The sequence below is a fragment of the Microtus oregoni genome, unplaced genomic scaffold (assembly GCF_018167655.1).
Source record: "Microtus oregoni isolate MIOR12 unplaced genomic scaffold, Mior012 000016F_ref0000370, whole genome shotgun sequence".
NCBI lineage: Eukaryota > Metazoa > Chordata > Mammalia > Rodentia > Cricetidae > Microtus > Microtus oregoni.
The window spans coordinates 26436158-26446790 of record NW_024543075.1 but is presented as its reverse complement, the minus strand read 5'-3'; the positions used below and the strand labels follow the sequence as shown (position 1 = coordinate 26446790).

Genomic DNA, 10633 nt, shown 5'->3' with positions numbered 1-10633 from the left:
ATCCTGGAAACAGAGATCAGGCCACTTCTATTTGTTCATCGTGGGTAGACATTTGAGCTTGCTTCCATTAAAATAGTGCAGGGACGAACAGAGATGTGCATATATTTGGAGGCCCCTCTGGAGTATGGGGGACATCCCAGAAGTAGGTTGCTGGATGACACACCTCTATTATTTCAATATTGCAGGACTCAATATTCTCCATACTGCCTTTCACTGGGTCGCCTGGTGTGCTGCAGCATCCCCCTGCCCACTCACACCTGCTTTTAGGCAATTATAGGTATAGTTATAGGTAGCCCGGTGCCTGCTCGCTGTGGTTGGGATTCTATGCGGTTTGATGAGCTAATGGCTCACTTTGCATTTCTTTAGGATCCTGCAGCCTTTTGGAGCTAGCCGCTCCAGACCAATGCCTTCTGTATCCTCTGGGGACTCCATGGCGAGTGGCAGCTGCCAGGCGGAGGGTGGGGTTTTCGTAGGAGACAGTAAGTAGTGCTTGCGCACCAAGACCAGCAGTTGTCCAGAGACGCCACCCACAGGGACCCGCTGGATGCCAAGGATACCGTGGCGGGTCTCTGGAGAGTAGGAGGACGCGCCGCTTGTGCGCACTCCCGGGTCCTCATCGCCAATTGAAACTCACCATGAGTGGCGATTGTGAGAGAGGCGCTTCCTGGAGGTCAGGCACCCCCACGATGGTCATGGGTGGCGGCTGTGACGCGGGAGCTGAGGGTCACGCAGGTAAGGTAAGAGAAAGCCGCGTGTGGAGTGATCTTGGAGCTAGGAACGGTATAGCCTCTGCATCCCAACAGCCGCGCTGGCTTTCTGTGGCAATAGAAGCGGGGTAGTGCCGTCCAAACTACAGCTTGTAAGAGAATATCTTCAAGATCTCTAACCTTTCTTGAGAAAGTTACACAGGCACAGGCTTAAAACCCAGAAGGTTTCTAAAACCACAGTGAAATGCAGCCGCCGCCCCCACTCCCTTGGCCGTCTGTAATCGCCCAGAGCTATAACTACTGCGGAGCGGGGGACACGTGTACTGGTAGCACGAGAAACATCCCACAATAGCTCGGGCCGAGTCCCAGGCATGGGGTGGCTTCCAGAAGGGAGAAACCCGAGGGGGGTTGAGGGTGTGGTTGATTTGAGGTGTCTCTAGGGTGGAATAGGAAGAAGCCTGGGATTCTGCTAAGCAACCCACAATGCACTAGACGCCCAAATACTAATACTGCAGAAATCAAAAATCCCTGCCTCACAGCAGCGAAAGGATCTCTTGCCATGTGGTTCCTCCCCACTCTCTCTGCAGACAGAACCTCGGATCAGCTGCTGGGGACCTATCCCTGCCCCAGGAGAACGGTTCTTAAAGCAAACCAAGCCTTCTTCTGGCGGACCATCTTCTAGTTTCTCCCATTTTAAGGCCTTTCCTGAATTTGTATGAAAGAAAAATCCCATCTCTCCTTTAGAAAATCACCATTTTGCATTTGAAATTTAAATTTTGCTTACTTATTTTTTTAATTTAATTTATTTATTAAGGATTTCTGCCTCCTCCCCGCCACCGCCTCCCATTTCCCTCCCCCTCCCCCGACCAAGTCCCCCTCCCTCATCAGCTCAAAGAGCAATCAGGGTTCCCTGACCTGTGGGAAGTCCAAGGACCGCCCACCTCCATCCAGGTTTAGTAAGGTGAGCATCCAAACTGCCTAGGCTCCCCCAAAGCCAGTACAGGCAGTAGGATCAAAAACCCATTGCCATTGTTCTTGAGTTCTCAGTAGTCCCCACCCACACACTGAGACAATGGGGATGTTCTATGGGGAACTCACCAAGGCCAGCTGGCCTGGGTCTGAAAAAGCATGGGATAAAACCGGACTTGCTGAACATTGCTTACTTATTTTTAAGGTTTTATTTCATTTTATTTGTGACAGAGAATCATTTTGTAGCCCTGGCTGTAGACCAGGCTGGATTTGAACTCACAGAGGTCTGTCTGTCTCTGCCTCTGCCTCTGCCTCAGCCTCATGAGTGCTGGAATTAAAGGGTGTGTCCCCAATATTTCATTTTTCTTTTTAAGTATGAGTATGTGTGTGTGGGTTTGTACAGATTGGTGCAGGGTCCCTAGAGGGTGTTGGATCCCCAAGAGCTGAAGGGAATTCTATCCCTTTCTCTACAATAACAACAATGCTCTTAACCACTGAGCCATCTCTCCAGACCCATACATTTATTTTTATTTCATTCATTAATTGTGTTTTTACTGTTTGTTTCTGAGGCAGGGACTCTTGCATCATAGTCTGGCCTTAAATTTACTATGTAACTGAGAATAACCTCAAACTTAAGAGTCTCTTGCCTCTATCTCCTGAGTGCTGGGGTTACAGAGTGCACACGCCTGGTTTATCTGGCAGTGAGGATGGAATCCAGGATTTCGTGCATACTAGCTAGCCCTCTTACCAACTATGCCACATTTCTAGCCCGACTTTGCATTTTAGTGTGGGTATCAATACTGCAAACCAGGAGCAGGAGCATTCCCTGCCCCCTTCTTTCTCTCTCCCTCCCTGTTCCATGAGACACAGGGTCTGTTGTTGACTTCAAACTTGACATCCTCTTGCCTCGGTCTCTGCAGTACTAGGAGTTCAGACGTGTGCCACTGACCCATCTCTTTCTTTCCTTTTGAATGTTCCCTTCTTAGAGACAGCACTGGATGAAGGCTGAGTGTCCGAATAGCTGGGGTTTCTCTCTGGGAGATTGAGTCTTGTGTGGCTAGAAATGTCCTGAGTTGTACAAAAGTCCCATTTGTCTCCAGTGTTGCCAACAATGAGGAGGTAGAGAAGATTTTGCTTCCATTTCTCAGATGAGGAGGGTAAAACTGAGGCTGGGGGGGGGACTGAAGAAAAAGAGGCAGGACTTGAATTCTGAGCTGTGGGCCTTGAGCTTCCACAGTGACTGCCAGGCACTGCCTCAGGGGAGCAGGCTACCGAACACAGTGTCCCAGGGATGGGGGAGACCACCAGCATGTACTCCAAGGGACCTATGGCTCAGTCTCTTCCCACACCTCCACGTTACTCTCCAGGGGGCAAACCCGACTCACTTCCTTATGGTGGCTAAGAAATAAAACCCTGAGGTGAAAGGACTTTGCTCTTTTTATTGTCTTGATGCCAAGAGGACATGGGGGCGGGGGAGGAGCTCTGGCTCAGGAAGAAAGAAGAGAATAGAGCCCTAGAGAGCCACGAGCGCCTTGGGGAAGCCGGCGTGCAGCCCAGACGCTGGGATGTGAAGCAGGTCTGTGCTACAGCAGGTGAGGCTTGGTTCTTCATTGGTTGGGAAGCGACAGATGACAATGAGGGGCATTTGCAAAACTTTCACAAGCGGGGTCAATAGTTCCCCCTGCCTCTGCCACCAGCTGCCTGGCAGCCTGCCCAACCGAGTCTCCTGCCTGAGGAGACAACGAGGCAGGCGTTCTGTGTGCACAGGGTCCTGGTCCCGGTGCTGAGAGGGATGAGCCCTGACCGGTATCTGCTTCCTTTTTCTTTATGCCTGCCTAAGCAGTCTCCTTCCCAGAGGTAGCCCTGGCTGGGTTAACATCCCGCAGCCGAGCTTTCTTCCTGGAAACAAGTCTCCCTAGCTAGAAATGCCCCAAGCTGCACAACGTGCCCACCCAACTCTGGTCACAGAGTGTGGAGGGAAATTATTGGGATGTTTCTGCAGCACCGATAGAAGCTGAGATGGGGACAGGGAAGAAGGTCACAGAAGTAAAGAGGATGCTGCGGGGCAGGGGGGGGGGGATGTATCAGGGGAGCAGAAGCACACAGGGCTGCCCTGAGACTTATTCCTTGTTGTGGATGCAGAAAACACACACGGTGAACATATTAGCCAAAAATAAAAATAAATGCCTGTGGGGAGGTAGAAGTTCAGAGCACTCTAGTTAAGACCGTATATATTCCTGTTACCTCCTACCTAGTTAGAATCTAGGCTTTCCTGGTTCTAACTGTGTTTTGGTAAATTACTGGCTTTGATTTCCCTATCTGTTGAATGTTTAAGATGCTGCGAGCTCACACCTCTGTAGGAAAATATCAGAGCTGATAAGAATATATGGAGTATCATAGACACTCAGGAGTGTCTCCTAACCTCTGTCACTTTCTTGCTCTTCTTCCTCTTAACTGACCATCACCCTCATGGATGATGCTGTTGATGGTGGTGACCAAAGTTTAAGGTCTTTGGGCAGAGAGGCCCTGGGGTCACATCCCACTGTGCTTCTGGTCGGCTATGCAACCTTGAAGAAGTTACCTGATGTGTTTGGTCTCAAGTTTAGGTGACTGAGATTGGAGAGCTTGGTCCAGTTGAAGACACACAGGCAAGCCCTCAGTACATAGTTCCGTCTTTATTTGGTGGTGTTGGCGTTACTCTGACTGGGCAAGATTCTGTCCAAACTAGAAAGAAGAGCAGTTCTGAGTGGGGATGGATGTCAAAGGCAGGGAGGATTCGAGCCGAGCATGGAAGTGCTGCATACCTGTGATCCCAACGCTTGGGAGACTGAAGCAGGGGGATTTCAATTTTGAGGCTACCGAGCAAGAATTTGTTTCCAAAATCAGAGAAACAGAAGGAAGGGAGAATGAGAGAGAAGAGAAGGACCTAGGGAGATGGTTTAGTGGAAAAGAGCACCTGTGCAAGCTTAAAGCTCAGCACCCGTGGAAAAGCCAGGCACGGTCATGGGCTCCTTTAACTGCGGTGCCGTCAGGGGCAAAGGCAGGAGGATTGCTGGCCACAGCCCAGCACCAGGGTCAGCAAAAGACCCTGTCTCAAAGGAGTAAAGTGGAAAGTGATAGCACAGGGCCCCCAGTGTCCTCCTGTGCCCCTTCTCTGTGTGCATATGTGCTCAAAGATGAGAGATGGGCAATCAGGAAAAGTACTCCAGCGGGGTCAAGTTGATGGTGTAAATGCCATCAGAGTGCGATGAATCATCTGTTGGGTATTTTTGCCACCATTTCCCAGAATGAAGTGTTGAGACTGTGTTATTGCTGAGGTCATCTGTAGTCCTTAGGTTCAACGTCCTCAGAGATCAAGCCTGCTGGCAAACACCAGGAAGGGCCATTTCTGCCGAGCAACTAATACAAAGGAGTGTAGGGTTTCCATGTTGTTATGAATGCTAGACTGAACAAATTCTGCTTCCTGGGGTTTTGTGAGTCTGAGTATCATTCAAAACAAAGAAAAAAAACTGTCATTTTTGTAACTTACAAGAAGAATTGGAAGCCTGTAATGGCCGTTATTAGCATCCACACTAAATTGAAAAAGATAAAAGAAAAGTGATTTTTCCATAAATAAGATGGAATTTCCTCTTTTTAGAATCTTGAGTTACAAACAGAGTGATCAGAGGAATGACCTTTAAATGGGTGGAGGGGGGGCTGCCTCCCAGATAAATGAGGGGAGGAGGGGGCTGCCTCCCAGGGGTAAATAAGGAGAGGAGGGGATGCTTCCCAGAGGTAGATTTATCTTTCCAGTGTGGGGGAGGGGGGAGGCATGCTGGCTGCATGGTTTTGTCTGCAATCTCTATGGAGCTGAGCTATTGAAGTCAAAGGCAGACGATGCTCCCTTTGTTGAATAGCCAATGTTTTGTTCAAGGAATTCAAAGTGACTTGAATCTGAAAAAGTCCCCAAGAGGTTTGTGTGCTTGAACACATGACTCCCAGCTGCTGGTGACTTTGGGGGGGGGGGGGCTCCTGGTGGAGATGGATCCCTGGATTGGGCCTGGAGGGTGTTAGCCCCACCCACCCTCTGGTCCAGTTGTCTCTGCTTCCTGAACCACCAAGGTGTGAAAAGGTTGCACAGCAAAACTCCTGCTACTCAGACTGTTCCAGAAGCCGTGCCTTCCCACCAGGGTGGACTGAAAGTCTCTGACATCATGAGCCCGGTTATAGCCTTTGTTCATGAGGCTGATTCTGTCAAGTGTTCTATCCCAGAGATGAGAAAAGTATCTGAGAGAATCTGTATTGTGTTCATTTGGATTTTAGACATCACATTCTTTAGTTTCAAAAGTTGTACATGGTACTTAACTGTCCAGAGCAATTTCAGGGCTGGGAAGATGGCTCAGTTGGTTGCTTTGTAAGTGTGAGGACTTGGGTTCAACCCCCAAACCCATGTGGAAAGGTGGGCATTGGGCTAGAGAGATGACTCAGTGCTAAGAACTCTCACTGCTCCTTACAGAGGACCAGGGTTTGGTTCTCAGCACCCACTTGGCAGCTCACAACCATCTGTAAGTCTGGTTCCTGGAGACCAGAGGACACTTCTAACCTCCAAGTGTACACACACACATACTCAGGTATGCACACACATGTAAACACACACAGAAAAACACACACACTCATGGAGAATATTTTTTTAAAAAAAGCTAGGCCTGCTTGCATGTGTGTGACACCAGTGAGGGGAGGTAGAGCAGGTGGGTCTTGCCAACAGCCTCACCTATATGAGTGTCACGACAGTGTAAGACCCTGTCTCAAATGACAAAGTGGACAATGGCCTCCATAGGCTCTGTCCCCCACATACACACACAATTTCAAACAGTACAAAGGAGATGATAAAAATTAAACACTTTCTTCTTGTGTCTTCTACACCAAACCTTGCACACCGTTTGATCACATGGGAGAGGACCACCTTGTCTGTTTCTGGTTACCTTGGTAGCCACCTTTAACCTTATGGGGTCTATTGTCTCACTGACTATTGTTAATCAGATATTGATAATATTATCAAAACATTGCATGCTTTGGTGCTATCCTTCATGAACTCTGTTCTGAGGGCTCAGGAGTCCAGCGTACCTGTGTTGTCTTTTCTCCTCTCCTCTTCCCGATTCAATCCTCTTCCAGTTTTTTTTTTAATTATTTTTTTCTTTTGTAGCTGTGGATCAGGATAGCTCAACTTTCACACTATTGAGATGTTCAATCAAGAAACTCTTTTTCAGCCGGGCGGTGGTGGCGCACGCCTTTAATCCCAGCACTCGGGAGGCAGAGGCAGGCGGATCTCTGTGAGTTCAAGGCCAGCCTGGTCTACAAGAGCTAGTTCCAGGACAGGAACCAAAAGCTACGGAGAAACCCTGTCTCGAAAAATCAAAAAAAAAAAAAAACAACTCTTTTTTGGGTTGCACTGTGTGTATTGTGAGATGTTGAGGGTTGAATCTACTTGCATTTTACAGATGCCAGTAGCATACTGTAATACTTCTCATTTCTCTCTCTCTCTCTCTCTCTCTCTCTCTCTCTCTCTCTCTCTCTCTCTCTCCATGTACCCCTGGCCATCCTGGAACTCTCAATGTAGACCAGGTTGGTCTTGAACTCACAGAGGTCAGTCTGCCTCTGCCTCGTGAGTGCTGGGGTTAAAAATGTACACCACCACTGCCCAACAGTTCCTTTCCCCATTGCTATGAGAAAAGCAGTTTAAGGAAGGGAGAGTTTATTTTGACTCAGTCTGAGGGTATGGTCCATTGTGGTGGGGAAATCTTGGCAGCAAACGCTACATGCAGGGAGCAGAAATGATGCAAGCTGGCCCTCAGTTCCATTCCCTTTATCCAGTGTGGGAACCCAGGCCACGGGATAGTCTCTCCCACAGTTCGGGTGGGTCTGCCCACCTCTGCTAACCCAATCTAGAAACTGCTTCTCAGACCTGTACAGCCGTTTGTCTCCCGAGTGGGTCTAGATCCCATCAGTCTGACAATTGAGTTTAACTGTCACACACACACGCACAAACATATACACGCATAGGTACGTGTATACACACATACACACAAACACAGTCACACACACAGACACATGAAGCACACAGCGCGCGCACACACAGGCACACTTGCTGGCATTCAAGTCTCTCTGGCTTTGATAGCTATTCCCTTAGCTGAGTGCTGCTGGCAATGGCCTGATACCTATAGTTCAAACACCCCACTTCATACATTGAGCACACGGACACTCAACACTTTTATTCTATGTTCTCTCCTGCATCACTCACAGGCTTCTAGGCATTACCTTTGTAGGCTGTGGCTGTTAAATGTTTTATGTTTCTTGAGTGTTGGGGAAAGAGTTTTCTCCTGTGCTTCCTCCTTCCGAAGCTGTTGTTGAAGTCACTCCAAAAGTTGCCCCAGGGAAATTCCCGGAAAGCAGTGTTCCTTGTAGTCACAGATGGAACTGGCTGGGACTCAGAGCTGGAAGCTCTGGTGCCAGGGGACCTGTCCAGGTGTCTATTCAGGGCGCTGGTAGCGTACTGCAGCTTACCTTGGGACAGAAAAGGGGATGACGCTTTCCTTAGGGAGGGTCAGAGTTTGTGGAAGGATTTAAGGTTTGGTCTCTATGCCAGCCAGGCCTAGCTTCTCACAGTGTTTTAGCAACAACCTTTGTTGTTCCTGGGAGCTCCCAAGGCCCTGGCTTGGGGAACAGAAGAGGAAGGCACAAAGAAAGCTGGGCTCTGGTAAGTCCAAACTCCTGCTATATCTCAACAGAAAGAGATTCCTAGGCTTGAGGGGTACATGGCTTTTCAGTCCTGGCCAATTAGCCTATCCCAGCAGGCCCATAGCTGAGTTAAACTTCAGTAGTTTTTACCTCGAGTGAGTGCAACACCCCCAGGTTAAGGGCTCAGTCCCACAGGGTACCCCAATTCAGAAGTCAGTGACTAATCTAGGCTTCTGTTAAAAAACAAAATTACAATTAGTCTATTTGATATATATATATATATATATATATATATATATATATATATATAGAGAGAGAGAGAGAGAGAGATGTGCATATATAGAGATATACACACATGAAAAAATTTTAGATCACATTTATTTATCTATTTGTACACCTGTGGTACAAACGTGGAGATCAGAGAACAACTCTGGGAGTTGGTTCTCTCCTTCTACCGTGTGAGTCTCAGGGATTGAACTCGGGTTTTCTGGCTTGGCGGCAGTCACCCAGCTCCCATGTCCTTTTAAGATAGGGTCTTGCTGTGTAGAGCAGCCTAGCCTTGAACTTGGGGTCCTCCTACCTGAGGCTCTGGCGTGCCAGCACTGCAGGTGTACACCACTGTGCCTGCCTGGAACTCACAATGCCCTAGGTGCCAGTGTCTCCTTGATTATTTATTTATTTATTATAAATAAATATTATCTGTTTTTGCTGTACCAGCTGGGCAGCATCGGTCTCGTCTGCAGCTGGCCAACTCTGGACCACTCAGCCACTCTCCCATCTTTGAATGATCTTCACTGACTGTGTTTGTGATTTCAGAAGCAGGCACCACCCCAGTTCTGATGAGCTGACTTCAGGTTGGCCTGATAACCAGAAAAGGACTTGGGGAGACAGAAGAGAAACCAAACAGTTGACTGACTGGTGGTTCCGAAGTTACTTTCCTTGGAGAGGTTGAAGCAGAGGGGACTTTTCGGTCCTGTGGACTGAAAGTGACTTCTTTGCAGATTTGGCTACCACCTCTCTCTCCTGATTTCTTGGAAGATCAGATAAAATGATTTAGTTTTGACTTAGTGATAGGAAATTTTGTGTGAGGGAATCCATGATGGTTTGGTCCATGGGGCCTGATGCATGACTTCATTTAAGTTTTAGCTAACATTGAAAAACATATAGCATTTTTCTGCTCTCTCTCTCTCTCTCTCTCTCTCTCTCTCTCTGTGTGTGTGTGTGTGTGTGTGTGTGTGTGTAACATGCGCACAGCATTGTGAGGAACAGGAGTGGACTCACTGTCGTATGTATATGGCTTTTCCCATCAGTGCTGAGGATCCGAACCCAGGTCCTTACACTTGCACCGCAGTTTACTGGCCGAGCCCCATCCTGAGTGTTTGACACTGAACTTCTCGGGCCAGCCGGCTCCCACCACTCACTCCTTCGTGGGTTTAATCATTTGCTAAAATCGCTTCGCTCACTCTTATATTTCTAGGTTTGCTGTCACGGTTGTGAAAAGGATACTGATGAATAAACAGATGAAAGGGGACACAGGGTGAGGTGTTGAGGGCAGGCACTTCTCTTCTGTTGAGGAATATGCCATCAATCACATTTGATGCCCAACCGGTGTCTGACGTGTTGAAGTCGTAAGTTCCTGGAACCCCTGAGTTAAGGGGTGGTATGAAGTCTTCGGTACAGAAGTGTGATCTTGCGATCCCTCCACCTGCTGCTTGTGCCCTCATCTAGAACAGCAGGGTGGGGCTGAGAGCTCTCAACTGCTGCTCAGGCGCCCCAGGAATCACCTCACTAGAGTGAAATAGGAAGTTCCCAAGCATGGGGCCTCTGTCAGGAGCCTTGTTCAGAGACCATATATTAGTTTATTACTATTTACATTTTTATAGCACCAGGGAGCAAACCCAGGGCCACGAGCAGGCCAGGCGAATGCTCTGCGGAGCAACTACAGCCCAGCCCTGAAGACTAGATTTTAGATTGAAAGATTCTCAGGCTGGGGAGATGGCTCAGAGGTTGAGAGCACTGGCTGCACTTCCAGAGGACATTGGTTCAATTCCCAGCACCTACATGGCAGCTCATAACTGTCCGTAACTCCAGGGGACCAACATCCTCACACAGATATACATGCAGGCAAGACACCAATGCACATCAGAAATAGAAAGGAATCATTAAAAAATTAAAAATCATCAAAAAAGATAGAAAGATTCTCCCATCATCTCTATTGTTCAGGCGATGATAATATGGGCGCT

At 48.3% G+C, this 10633-nt stretch overlaps 1 protein-coding gene across 4 annotated transcripts in view; it reads left to right on the top strand.

The window, feature by feature from the left end:
• Positions 1–524: 524 nt before the first annotated feature.
• The window catches only part of Tmc5 (transmembrane channel like 5), a 95097-nt gene continuing 84988 nt past the window's right edge, over positions 525–10633 (top strand). For 2 of the 4 annotated variants that reach the window (XM_041666700.1, XM_041666695.1), the window contains exon 1: positions 3157–3268. The gene's annotated coding sequence lies outside the window, so the exon portion shown is untranslated. Of the gene's footprint in view, positions 738–3156; positions 3269–10633 lie in introns of those variants that run through there. The other 2 variants (XM_041666699.1, XM_041666696.1) reach the window with 2 other exon arrangements.